Consider the following 11421-nt stretch of genomic DNA (forward strand, 5'->3'; position numbering starts at 1 on the left):
GTACAAACTTTCCTATGGGGAAAAAGTGGAATTTTCCTGCAGGACTGTGTCTGGGTAAACGAGAGCTTTCGATTGATACCCATTTTTACCATAGCACCACTTTTTTGTCCGTACAAAGGCGATTTTACGGATATTTTACGAGTCTAGGGGGCTTTACGGGCCTTAAACGTCAATGCAACGGGAACCGTTTTGGGGAAAGTTTCTCGGCTGGTGGTGGGGCACCTGTGTGCCGATTTTGAACGAAATCGGGGGGGACCCCTCATTGACCCAAAATTTTGATTTTCCCGTACAAACTTTCCTATGGGGAAAAGTGGAATTTTCCTGCAGGACTGTGTCTGGGTAAACGAGAGCTTTCGATTGATACCCATTTTTACCATAGCACCACTTTTTTGTCCGTACAAAGGCGATTTTACGGATATTTTACGAGTCTAGGGGGCTTTACGGGCCTTAAACGTCAATGCAACGGGGACCGTTTTGCGGAAAGTTTCTCGGCTGGTGGTGGGGCACCTGTGTGCCGATTTTGAACGAAATCGGGGGGACCCCCCATTGACCCAAAATTTTGATTTTCCCGTACAAACTTTCCTTTGGGGAAAAAGTGGAATTTTCCTGCAGGACTGTGTCTGGGTAAACGAGAGCTTTCGATTGATACCCATTTTTACCATAGCACCACTTTTTTGTCCGTACAAAGGCGATTTTACGGATATTTTACGAGTCTAGGGGGCTTTACGGGCCTTAAACGTCAATGCAACGGGACCGTTTTGGGGAAAGTTTCTCGGCTGGTGGTGGGGCACCTGTGTGCCGATTTTGAACGAAATCGGGGGGGACCCCCCATTGACCCAAAATTTTGATTTTCCCGTACAAACTTTCCTATGGGGAAAAAGTGGAATGTTCCTGCAGGACTGTGTCTGAGTAAACGAGAGCTTTCGATTGATACCCATTTTTACCATAGCACCACTTTTTTGTCCGTACAAAGGCGATTTTACGGATATTTTACGAGTCTAGGGGGCTTTACGGGCCTTAAACGTCAATGCAACGGGGACCGTTTTGGGGAAAGTTTCTCGGCTGGTGGTGGGGCACCTGTGTGCCGATTTTGAACGAAATCGGGGGGGGGGGACCCCCCATTGACCCAAAATTTTGATTTTCCCGTACAAACTTTCCTATGGGGAAAAAGTGGAATTTTCCTGCAGGACTGTGTCTGGGTAAACGAGAGCTTTCGATTGATACCCATTTTTACCATAGCACCACTTTTTTGTCCGTACAAAGGCGATTTTACGGATATTTTACGAGTCTAGGGGGCTTTACGGGCCTTAAACGTCAATGCAACGGGGACCGTTTTGGGGAAAGTTTCTCGGCTGGTGGTGGGGCACCTGTGTGCCGATTTTGAACAAAATCGGGGGGGACCCCCCATTGACCCAAAATTTTGATTTTCCCGTACAAACTTTCCTATGGGGAAAAAGTGGAATTTTCCTGCAGGACTGTGTCTGGGTAAATGAGAGCTTTCGATTGATACCCATTTTTACCATAGCACCACTTTTTTGTCCGTACAAAGGCGATTTTACGGATATTTCACGAGTCTAGGGGGCTTTACGGGCCTTAAACGTCAATGCAACGGGGACCGTTTTGGGGAAAGTTTCTCGGCTGGTGGTGGGGCACCTGTGTGCCGATTTTGAACGAAATCGGGGGGACCCCCCATTGACCCAAAATTTTGATTTTCCCGTACAAACTTTCCTATGGGGAAAAAGTGGAATTTTCCTGCAGGACTGTGTCTGGGTAAACGAGAGCTTTCGATTGATACCCATTTTTACCATAGCACCACTTTTTTGTCCGTACAAAGGCGATTTTACGGATATTTTACGAGTCTAGGGGGCTTTACGGGCCTTAAACGTCAATGCAACGGGGACCGTTTTTGGGGAAAGTTTCTCGGCTGGTGGTGGGGCACCTGTGTGCCGATTTTGAACGAAATCGGGGGGACCCCCCATTGACCCAAAATTTTGATTTTCCCGTACAAACTTTCCTATGGGGAAAAAGTGGAATTTTCCTGCAGGACTGTGTCTGGGTAAACGAGAGCTTTCGATTGATACCCATTTTTACCATAGCACCACTTTTTTGTCCGTACAAAGGCGATTTTACGGATATTTTACGAGTCTAGGGGGCTTTACGGGCCTTAAACGTCAATGCAACGGGGACCGTTTTGGGGAAAGTTTCTCGGCTGGTGGTGGGGCACCTGTGTGCCGATTTTGAACGAAATCGGGGGGGACCCCCCATTGACCCAAAATTTTGATTTTCCCGTACAAACTTTCCTATGGGGAAAAAGTGGAATTTTCCTGCAGGACTGTGTCTGGGTAAATGAGGGCTTTCGATTGATACCCATTTTTACCATAGCACCACTTTTTTGTCCGTACAAAGGCGATTTTACGGATATTTCACGAGTCTAGGGGGCTTTACGGGCCTTAAACGTCAATGCAACGGGGACCGTTTTGGGGAAAGTTTCTCGGCTGGTGGTGGGGCACCTGTGTGCCGATTTTGAACGAAATCGGGGGGGACCCCCCATTGACCCAAAATTTTGATTTTCCCGTACAAACTTTCCTATGGGGAAAAAGTGGAATTTTCCTGCAGGACTGTGTCTGGGTAAACGAGAGCTTTCGATTGATACCCATTTTTACCATAGCACCACTTTTTTGTCCGTACAAAGGCGATTTTACGGATATTTTACGAGTCTAGGGGGCTTTACGGGCCTTAAACGTCAATGCAACGGGGACCGTTTTGGGGAAAGTTTCTCGGCTGGTGGTGGGGCACCTGTGTGCCGATTTTGAACGAAATCGGGGGGGGACCCCCCATTGACCCAAAATTTTGATTTTCCCCTACAAACTTTCCTATGGGGAAAAAGTGGAATTTTCCTGCAGGACTGTGTCTGGGTAAACGAGAGCTTTCGATTGATACCCATTTTTACCATAGCACCACTTTTTTGTCCGTACAAAGGCGATTTTACGGATATTTTACGAGTCTAGGGGGCTTTACGGGCCTTAAACGTCGATGCAACGGGGACCGTTTTGGGGAAAGTTTCTCGGCTGGTGGTGGGGCACCTGTGTGCCGATTTTGAACGAAATCGGGGGGGACCCCCAATTGACCCAAAATTTTGATTTTCCCGTACAAACTTTCCTATGGGGAAAAAGTGAAATTTTGCTGCAGGACTGTGTCTGGGTAAACGAGAGCTTTCGATTGATACCCATTTTTACCTCTTTGTGACGTCATTTCTAGGGGAAAACGGGTCATAAAGGTTTCCCTCTACCGGGGCCTTTTTTCCCCCTACCGAATCTGTGCTGTGCTGAATCTGTGCTGAATCTGTGCCAACTTCCGTTACATCAGTCATGATCAGGGTCATGATCCTCAAATTTCATATATATGAAAAAAAATCAAATTCGGACGGGGATCGCAATGACTCAAAAACCAATGAACCGATTTTGTTCCTTATTGCAGGTTGACAGCGATTTCCAGGTTACTAGGTCATGACCTTCAAGGTCAAGATCGGGGTCAAAGGACGGGGAACGTTCTACAGCCTAAAGTTACCGTTTGATTGGCTTGTAAACGGTCTCAATCGATTCCCCTACCCCGATTCCAAGTTGACAGCGATTTCTAGGTCACTAGGTTATGACCTTCAAAGTCAAGGTCAAGGTCAAAGGACGGGGAACGTTCTACAGCCTAAAGTTACCGTTTGATTGGCTTGTAAACGGTCTCAATCGATTCCCCTACCCCGATTCCAAGTTGACAGCGATTTCTAGGTCACTAGGTTATGACCTTCAAAGTCAAGGTCAAGGTCAAAGGACGGGGAACGTTCTACAGCCTAAAGTTACCGTCCCATTGGCTTGTAAATGGTCTCAATCGACGGACCCCGATTCCAGGTTGACAGCGATTTCTAGGTCACTAGGTCATGACCTTCAAGGTCAAGGTCAAGGCCAAAGGACGGGGAACGCTCTACAGCCTAAAGTTACCGTCCGACTGGCTTGTAAACGGTCTCAATCGGTTCCCCGACCCCGATTCCCTTAACATCGCGTTTCTGAACTCAAACTGCATGCATTAGGCACTTCATTTTTCAATAATTTCAACTTGAATGCATGCTCACGGCTCACCCGTTTCGACTTTCACATGTGATTCGGCCGTCCCTACCCAGACCACGCAAAGATATTTCGGGTTTGATCGGACGCTAGCGAGATAAGTGACAAATGAGAAGTAACTAGTAAGTAGGTGTAGGTATACTTGCTCGCAGGGGATCATGTGACATTGCACGCTATACCCAGTACCCACCATGAGGTCTCGACCCCGACTGTGATGGGTTGTTCCCACATATACAGGCTGGTGAATGTGTGTGCTATATTCACCATCGCGATCGTGCGAAGGTGAGAGGTCAGAGCTCCGAACAGAGCTTTGCGGCCGGTCGGTATGGCGTGGTTCACATAGAACAAAACCAGAACCCCCACGGTGGTCGGCCTCGGTGACCCGAGAGCAAAACATGGCCGAACTGCGGTAACGTCAGCCCCCTCAGAATGGCACGGCACCTCCAGGTCACGACCTGACCTTGAGGCAGCGCCACAAGTAGGCAAACATCCGTCGCGGAATGCCGCCCACATTATTTTCACTCGACTGACCAGACAAAGTGTGTGCAGTTGCTGCAGTTGCACAACTCGAGGAGCTTGTTCTTTGGGTCGCAATACCTGGCTAAAACACATCACTGGGGACTTCTAAAACCAGTAAAACGCCTTTTGGGCGAAGAACGAGCGAGCGAGATAGTGAGCCCTGCACGTGCGGAAGGGCGAGAGGGTACTTCCAACGGGCTTGCGCAAAGCACCCTTCTACCTGGTCGCTAGCGGTGTGCCAAATTCGAACGCAATCGGCCCAGCCGTTCCTGAGATCTGGAAGCGGCATTCTGCACGTGCGCACGTGCAAACGGGGTCCAAAATGACTTTTGCACGGCACCCTACTAACTGGTCCCCAACCGTGTACCAAATTTGAGCGCAATCGGTCCAGCCGTTCTCGAGATCTGGAAACGCCCCCTGCACGTGCGCACGTGCAGTAGCACCCTAACCCCAACACATGGGAATGCATTGCCTGGTGGTTGCCTACCTGTATGCCAAGTTTCAGCGAAATCGCCCCAGTAATTACCGAGTTACTGAAATGGGAACAAATTTGGCACCTCTTATTGTTGTATTTTGCACGTGCACTGGGGGTGACCCACATGCATCGAGAGTATCCTATTTTGGGTAGAAGGGATGCTGCTACCCTACAAAAATTACCTCAAGTCAATTGCCCAAGCGGCTGCTGATATATGAGCCTCTCAAAATCACTACTTTTGCAAAACAGCTTGAACACCCTTGACTTTTCACGTGGCACGTGCCACGACGGTCACTGAGATGTATCAAAAGTAGTCAATAACGGGGTAGAAGGGATGGGGCTACCCAACAAAAAAGACCGCAGGCCAATCGGTCCAGCGGTTGCTGAGATATAAGCCTCTCAAAAGCGTTACAGGCCGGGCCGGGCCGGGCCGCTCATACTGATATTTTTCCGTTATATTGAAAAGACTCACTTCGCTCGCTGCGCTCGCTCGCTCGTAACAAGAAAAGCTAAATACATTTTTTCTACTATTTTCGTTACGTTGTTGAAGCTCCCGATATATATATATATATATATATATATATATATATATATATATATATATATACAAGTGTTGTTGAACAGAATAGAGAGTTTCGCATTTGTTATTTTTTTGCTCAGACTTTCCACGTTTCGTATAATCTTCTTATTTTCTGGCGTATGTTGAAAGAGGACATTTCCGAGGTTCATAGTGAAAAGAAGGAAGAAGATGAGACACATGTTTAATGAGTAAAGACAAATCAGACGTTTCGTGTAGCATTACACATTTTCAATGGTTGATTGTTACATGATTACAGATTAATATGATGACATGATGACATATAAAAACACATCAAATGTACAATATCGATCGGTGTTTCGAAGATGGTTTCGAATGTGGCAAGGAAGTGGAGCGACTTGAATTAATCACTTCGCGTGTTGTCCTGCGTTCCGTTTATGGCGGGGCACCTTCAAAAAGCTGGAGTATCCCTCTGGCGTTGACCTGTCTGTTGATTTTAGGTTCCAGTTTTCTGATGTAAACTGCTTCCAGTATATGCAGTTTTCTCTTGTCTGTTTCTTGACATAGTATGGTGATGTTCTTAGTGATGTCAGTTCGTGTGAGATGGTCGTCTTGGTGGTGTGTGTCGTTGTGTGTCAGCAGCGCGCCCTGTTGCAGGTGCATTGTTATTCTTCTGCTAAGTGTCGTTGTTGTGTGTCCGATGTAGCCACTGTTAGCTTGGAGCGCACAGTCTCCCTTTTTGCATGAGTAGTGGTATACAACGTTCGTCTTTTTGAGGATAGATGGGTCGTTGGATGGGTTGTTTCGAAGGACTAATGATTTGGTCGTCGGGTTTTTGTAGTAGATTATTAGTCTGACCTCATGGGATGTGTTCGTGGGTCTGACGTTCCGTTTGATGATTGTTTTGAGGGCCTTTTCGTCATTTTTGTAAGCCGGGGACATTTGATTTTTGAAATATAGTGTGTGAGTAGTGGATGTGTCTTTGTCAGGTTCAACCTCACGGGACTGAGCTTTTTTGTCCATGTAAGCTGATAGGGTTTTGTTTACGATCGAATCAATCAGGGAAATTGGAAACCCATTATTTGTCAAGAGTTGTTGTATATATATATATATATATATATATATATATATATATATATATATATATATATATATATATATATATATATATATATATATATATATATATATATATGCATACATCGTTGAACACGACAGCATTCCTTGTGTTGTTGAGCTTCTTGGACTCATTTTCAAAGCGTCGTACTATACTTTTCTGCTCAGACGTTAAAGTAAATAGAAGTTGACCGAAGGAAGCAATGATTGTTAAAGTAAGAGCTGCAGCTAGGTATAAATGTTTTCCCATGTAGTTAAAATGAAACTTCTTTGTTGAATAATAGTCTATTTAAAGTAAAGCTTTCGATCAACGTTGATCATCATCAGTACAAAATTATAAACGATAGATGCCGCGCATGAATTGTCACAGTTATATACAAAATTGCAAATCACATCATTATGTTTTTAACTCGGCACCACGTTTCTGCAAAAGAAGTTTCGCATTTCGGCCTGAGGCGAACTAGATGAACGAAGATGAACAATAAAGCACATCATACTCGTATGTACACACAGTAAACCTATGTGTTAGTCATTTGTCTGTCAAAGAGAGGGATGTTCGTCAGGGTCTTTGTATGTGTGTTGATGATCGGGGATGTGTCTCGAATGATAATGGTCTCTGTGATGGCTAGTCGTCGTCTGTCGTTTTGTCGTGCCAGTATGGTGGTGTTTGCTGTCAGTAAGTCTCTGGTAAGTCGAATCCCGTGGTGCTCTGAAAGATGTGTTTTAGGTCCTCCGTCTTGTAAGTGCATTGTCAGTCGGCGGCTGAGTGATGTGGTCGTGTGTCCAACGTAGTATACGTTACGGGTTGCGCAGTCCCCGGTAGAACACTGAAAACGATATACTACGTTGGTCTGTTGTAGAGTTGTGGTTTGTTCCATGTTGTTCCGCATGATGAGTGAAGAGGTGCGAGGAGACTTATAGTATATTTTGAATCGTAAGCGATGGTCAGGCTGGGCCGGTGTCACGTTCTTCGAAATGATGTCTCGCATGGCCTTTTCGTCTTTTTTCCAGGATGGTGTGAGGGTGTTTCTGTAGTATATGTCGATGTTGCTACAGGGGTTGTGTCCTGTGTTTGAGTCGGTGTTGCATGCTGTCATGTACTTGTCAATCATGTCACGTGAAATGTCGTCGAAGTCACGGTTACTATAGCCATTGTTGACAAGCATCTGCCTCACTCGCTTCAGTTCACGATGAGCCACTTCCCACGTCGAACAAACTTTTAGGGCTCTCCTGACGTACGACCGAATCACACCGCGTCTATACGTATCAGTACAGTCCCCATTCGCATTCATACATCGTCCCATGTTTGTCGGTTTCACATAGACATCTGTATCAAAGCCGTTGTCGTTAGCATGAATCATAAGGTCAAGGAAGGGTAATTTCTTGTTTACGTTGAGCTCAGTAGTGAAGGCAAGACCTGACTCAGTTTGGAGCATGTCTCTCAACATTTCCAGATCATCTGCACTGCGCACGTCTACAAAAATATCATCGACGTACCGGCGGTAGATAAAGGGCTTCGGTTCACATTCGTTCAGGACCTTACTTTCGATGTGGCACATAAATGCGTTGGCAAATAAGACACCGAGCGGTGAACCCATCGCTACGCCATCGACCTGGTGGTACATTTTGCCAGAGGGACATCTAAAGGGGACCTCGAGAGTGCACGCCGAGAGTAGACGACGACGACGCTCGAGAGTAGACGACGTTCTCTCCGACAACTCGAAGTTCAAGCCAATCAGACGAAACCCAACCGAAGCATTGAAATCGAAACTGAACCGGCTCATCGACGCAGCAAACGCAAAAGTAGATGATGTTCATTTCAGTAAGATCATTGGTGAGTACCGACCGGGCTACCTATATGGAAATGTCAAAACGCACAAAGAGGGAAAACCAATCCGGCCTATCATATCCCAGATTCCATCACCGACTTACCAACTGGCTAAGAGGCTAAACGCACTGATTTCGCCATACATCCCGACTGATCACACCGTTCGCTCTACTGAAGACTTCGTGGACATTCTTCGAGCCAACAAACCCAACGGTATACTAGCATCACTTGACGTCACCAGCCTGTTTACCAACGTACCAGTCAAAAGAACTATCGCAATCATACTTGATTATGTGTACAACAGCAGTATCGCGGCACCCAAGTTACCTAGAAACATACTAGAGTCCCTTTTGCGTGCGTGCACTCTCGAGGTCCCCTTTAGATGTCCCTCTGGCAAAATGTACCACCAGGTCGATGGCGTAGCGATGGGTTCACCGCTCGGTGTCTTATTTGCCAACGCATTTATGTGCCACATCGAAAGTAAGGTCCTGAACGAATGTGAACCGAAGCCCTTTATCTACCGCCGGTACGTCGATGATATTTTTGTAGACGTGCGCAGTGCAGATGATCTGGAAATGTTGAGAGACATGCTCCAAACTGAGTCAGGTCTTGCCTTCACTACTGAGCTCAACGTAAACAAGAAATTACCCTTCCTTGACCTTATGATTCATGCTAACGACAACGGCTTTGATACAGATGTCTATGTGAAACCGACAAACATGGGACGATGTATGAATGCGAATGGGGACTGTACTGATACGTATAGACGCGGTGTGATTCGGTCGTACGTCAGGAGAGCCCTAAAAGTTTGTTCGACGTGGGAAGTGGCTCATCGTGAACTGAAGCGAGTGAGGCAGATGCTTGTCAACAATGGCTATAGTAACCGTGACTTCGACGACATTTCACGTGACATGATTGACAAGTACATGACAGCATGCAACACCGACTCAAACACAGGACACAACCCCTGTAGCAACATCGACATATACTACAGAAACACCCTCACACCATCCTGGAAAAAAGACGAAAAGGCCATGCGAGACATCATTTCGAAGAACGTGACACCGGCCCAGCCTGACCATCGCTTACGATTCAAAATATACTATAAGTCTCCTCGCACCTCTTCACTCATCATGCGGAACAACATGGAACAAACCACAACTCTACAACAGACCAACGTAGTATATCGTTTTCAGTGTTCTACCGGGGACTGCGCAACCCGTAACGTATACTACGTTGGACACACGACCACATCACTCAGCCGCCGACTGACAATGCACTTACAAGACGGAGGACCTAAAACACATCTTTCAGAGCACCACGGGATTCGACTTACCAGAGACTTACTGACAGCAAACACCACCATACTGGCACGACAAAACGACAGACGACGACTAGCCATCACAGAGACCATTATCATTCGAGACACATCCCCGATCATCAACACACATACAAAGACCCTGACGAACATCCCTCTCTTTGACAGACAAATGACTAACACATAGGTTTACTGTGTGTACATACGAGTATGATGTGCTTTATTGTTCATCTTCGTTCATCTAGTTCGCCTCAGGCCGAAATGCGAAACTTCTTTTGCAGAAACGTGGTGCCGAGTTAAAAACATAATGATGTGATTTGCAATTTTGTATATAACTGTGACAATTCATGCGCGGCATCTATCGTTTATAATTTTGTACTGATGATGATCAACGTTGATCGAAAGCTTTACTTTAAATAGACTATTATTCAACAAAGAAGTTTCATTTTAACTACATGGGAAAACATTTATACCTAGCTGCAGCTCTTACTTTAACAATCATTGCTTCCTTCGGTCAACTTCTATTTACTTTAACGTCTGAGCAGAAAAGTATAGTACGACGCTTTGAAAATGAGTCCAAGAAGCTCAACAACACAAGGAATGCTGTCGTGTTCAACGATGTATGCATAAAAGAAAACCTGCTTCCGAAATATGCAAATATATATATATATATATATATATATATATATATATATATATATATATATATATATATATATATATATATATATATATATATATATATATATATAGTTTTAAATTTCACAGTTGACCATAGCGTAGGACAGAAGCTGCCATTTTTGGACGTCATGATTGATTGCAGCAGTGGTGAATTCGTCACAGATGTGTATCGGAAGCCAACTGACCTCGGCAGGTGCATGAATGGGGAGGGTGACGTCACTGACTCGTACAAATCAGGTGTCATAAGGGCGTACATTAGACGGGCCATGAAACACTGCTCGACTTGGGATCTACTTCACACTGAACTTGAGAGGGTTCGTAAGATCCTAGTAGATAATGGGTACAGCAATTCTATGTTTGACGACGCTGTAAAAAACATGCTTGAGAACCATGTGACAAACAAGGAGCCAAAGACAAAGAAAGACGAGCTAAAAGTGTACTACCGCAGCACGATGTCTCCAACATGGAAGACGGATGAGCAGGTGATCCGCGGTATTGTTCGCCGTAACTGCCAACCTACGGATGGGCAACAGCGACTGGTAGTTCAGGTCTACTACACTAGCCCCAAGACATCCTCACTGGTGATGCAAAACAATCCCACACGCAGCACGGCAACACTCAAGCAGACCAATGTAGTATACCAGTTTAAATGTACAGCCGGGGACTGCGCGACCCGCGAAGTATACTACATTGGTCACACCACAACGTCTCTGAGCAGACGTCTCACAATGCACCTGCAGGACGGAGCCCCCAAGAAACACTACACAGAACATCACAACACCGCACTCACACGTGACGATCTCGTGACCAACACATCCATCCTAGCACACTGTC

Source organism: Amphibalanus amphitrite, unplaced genomic scaffold, assembly GCF_019059575.1.
Source record: "Amphibalanus amphitrite isolate SeventyFive unplaced genomic scaffold, NRLGWU_Aamphi_draft 000252F_arrow, whole genome shotgun sequence".
In the NCBI taxonomy this organism is placed as follows: Eukaryota; Metazoa; Arthropoda; class Thecostraca; order Balanomorpha; family Balanidae; genus Amphibalanus; species Amphibalanus amphitrite.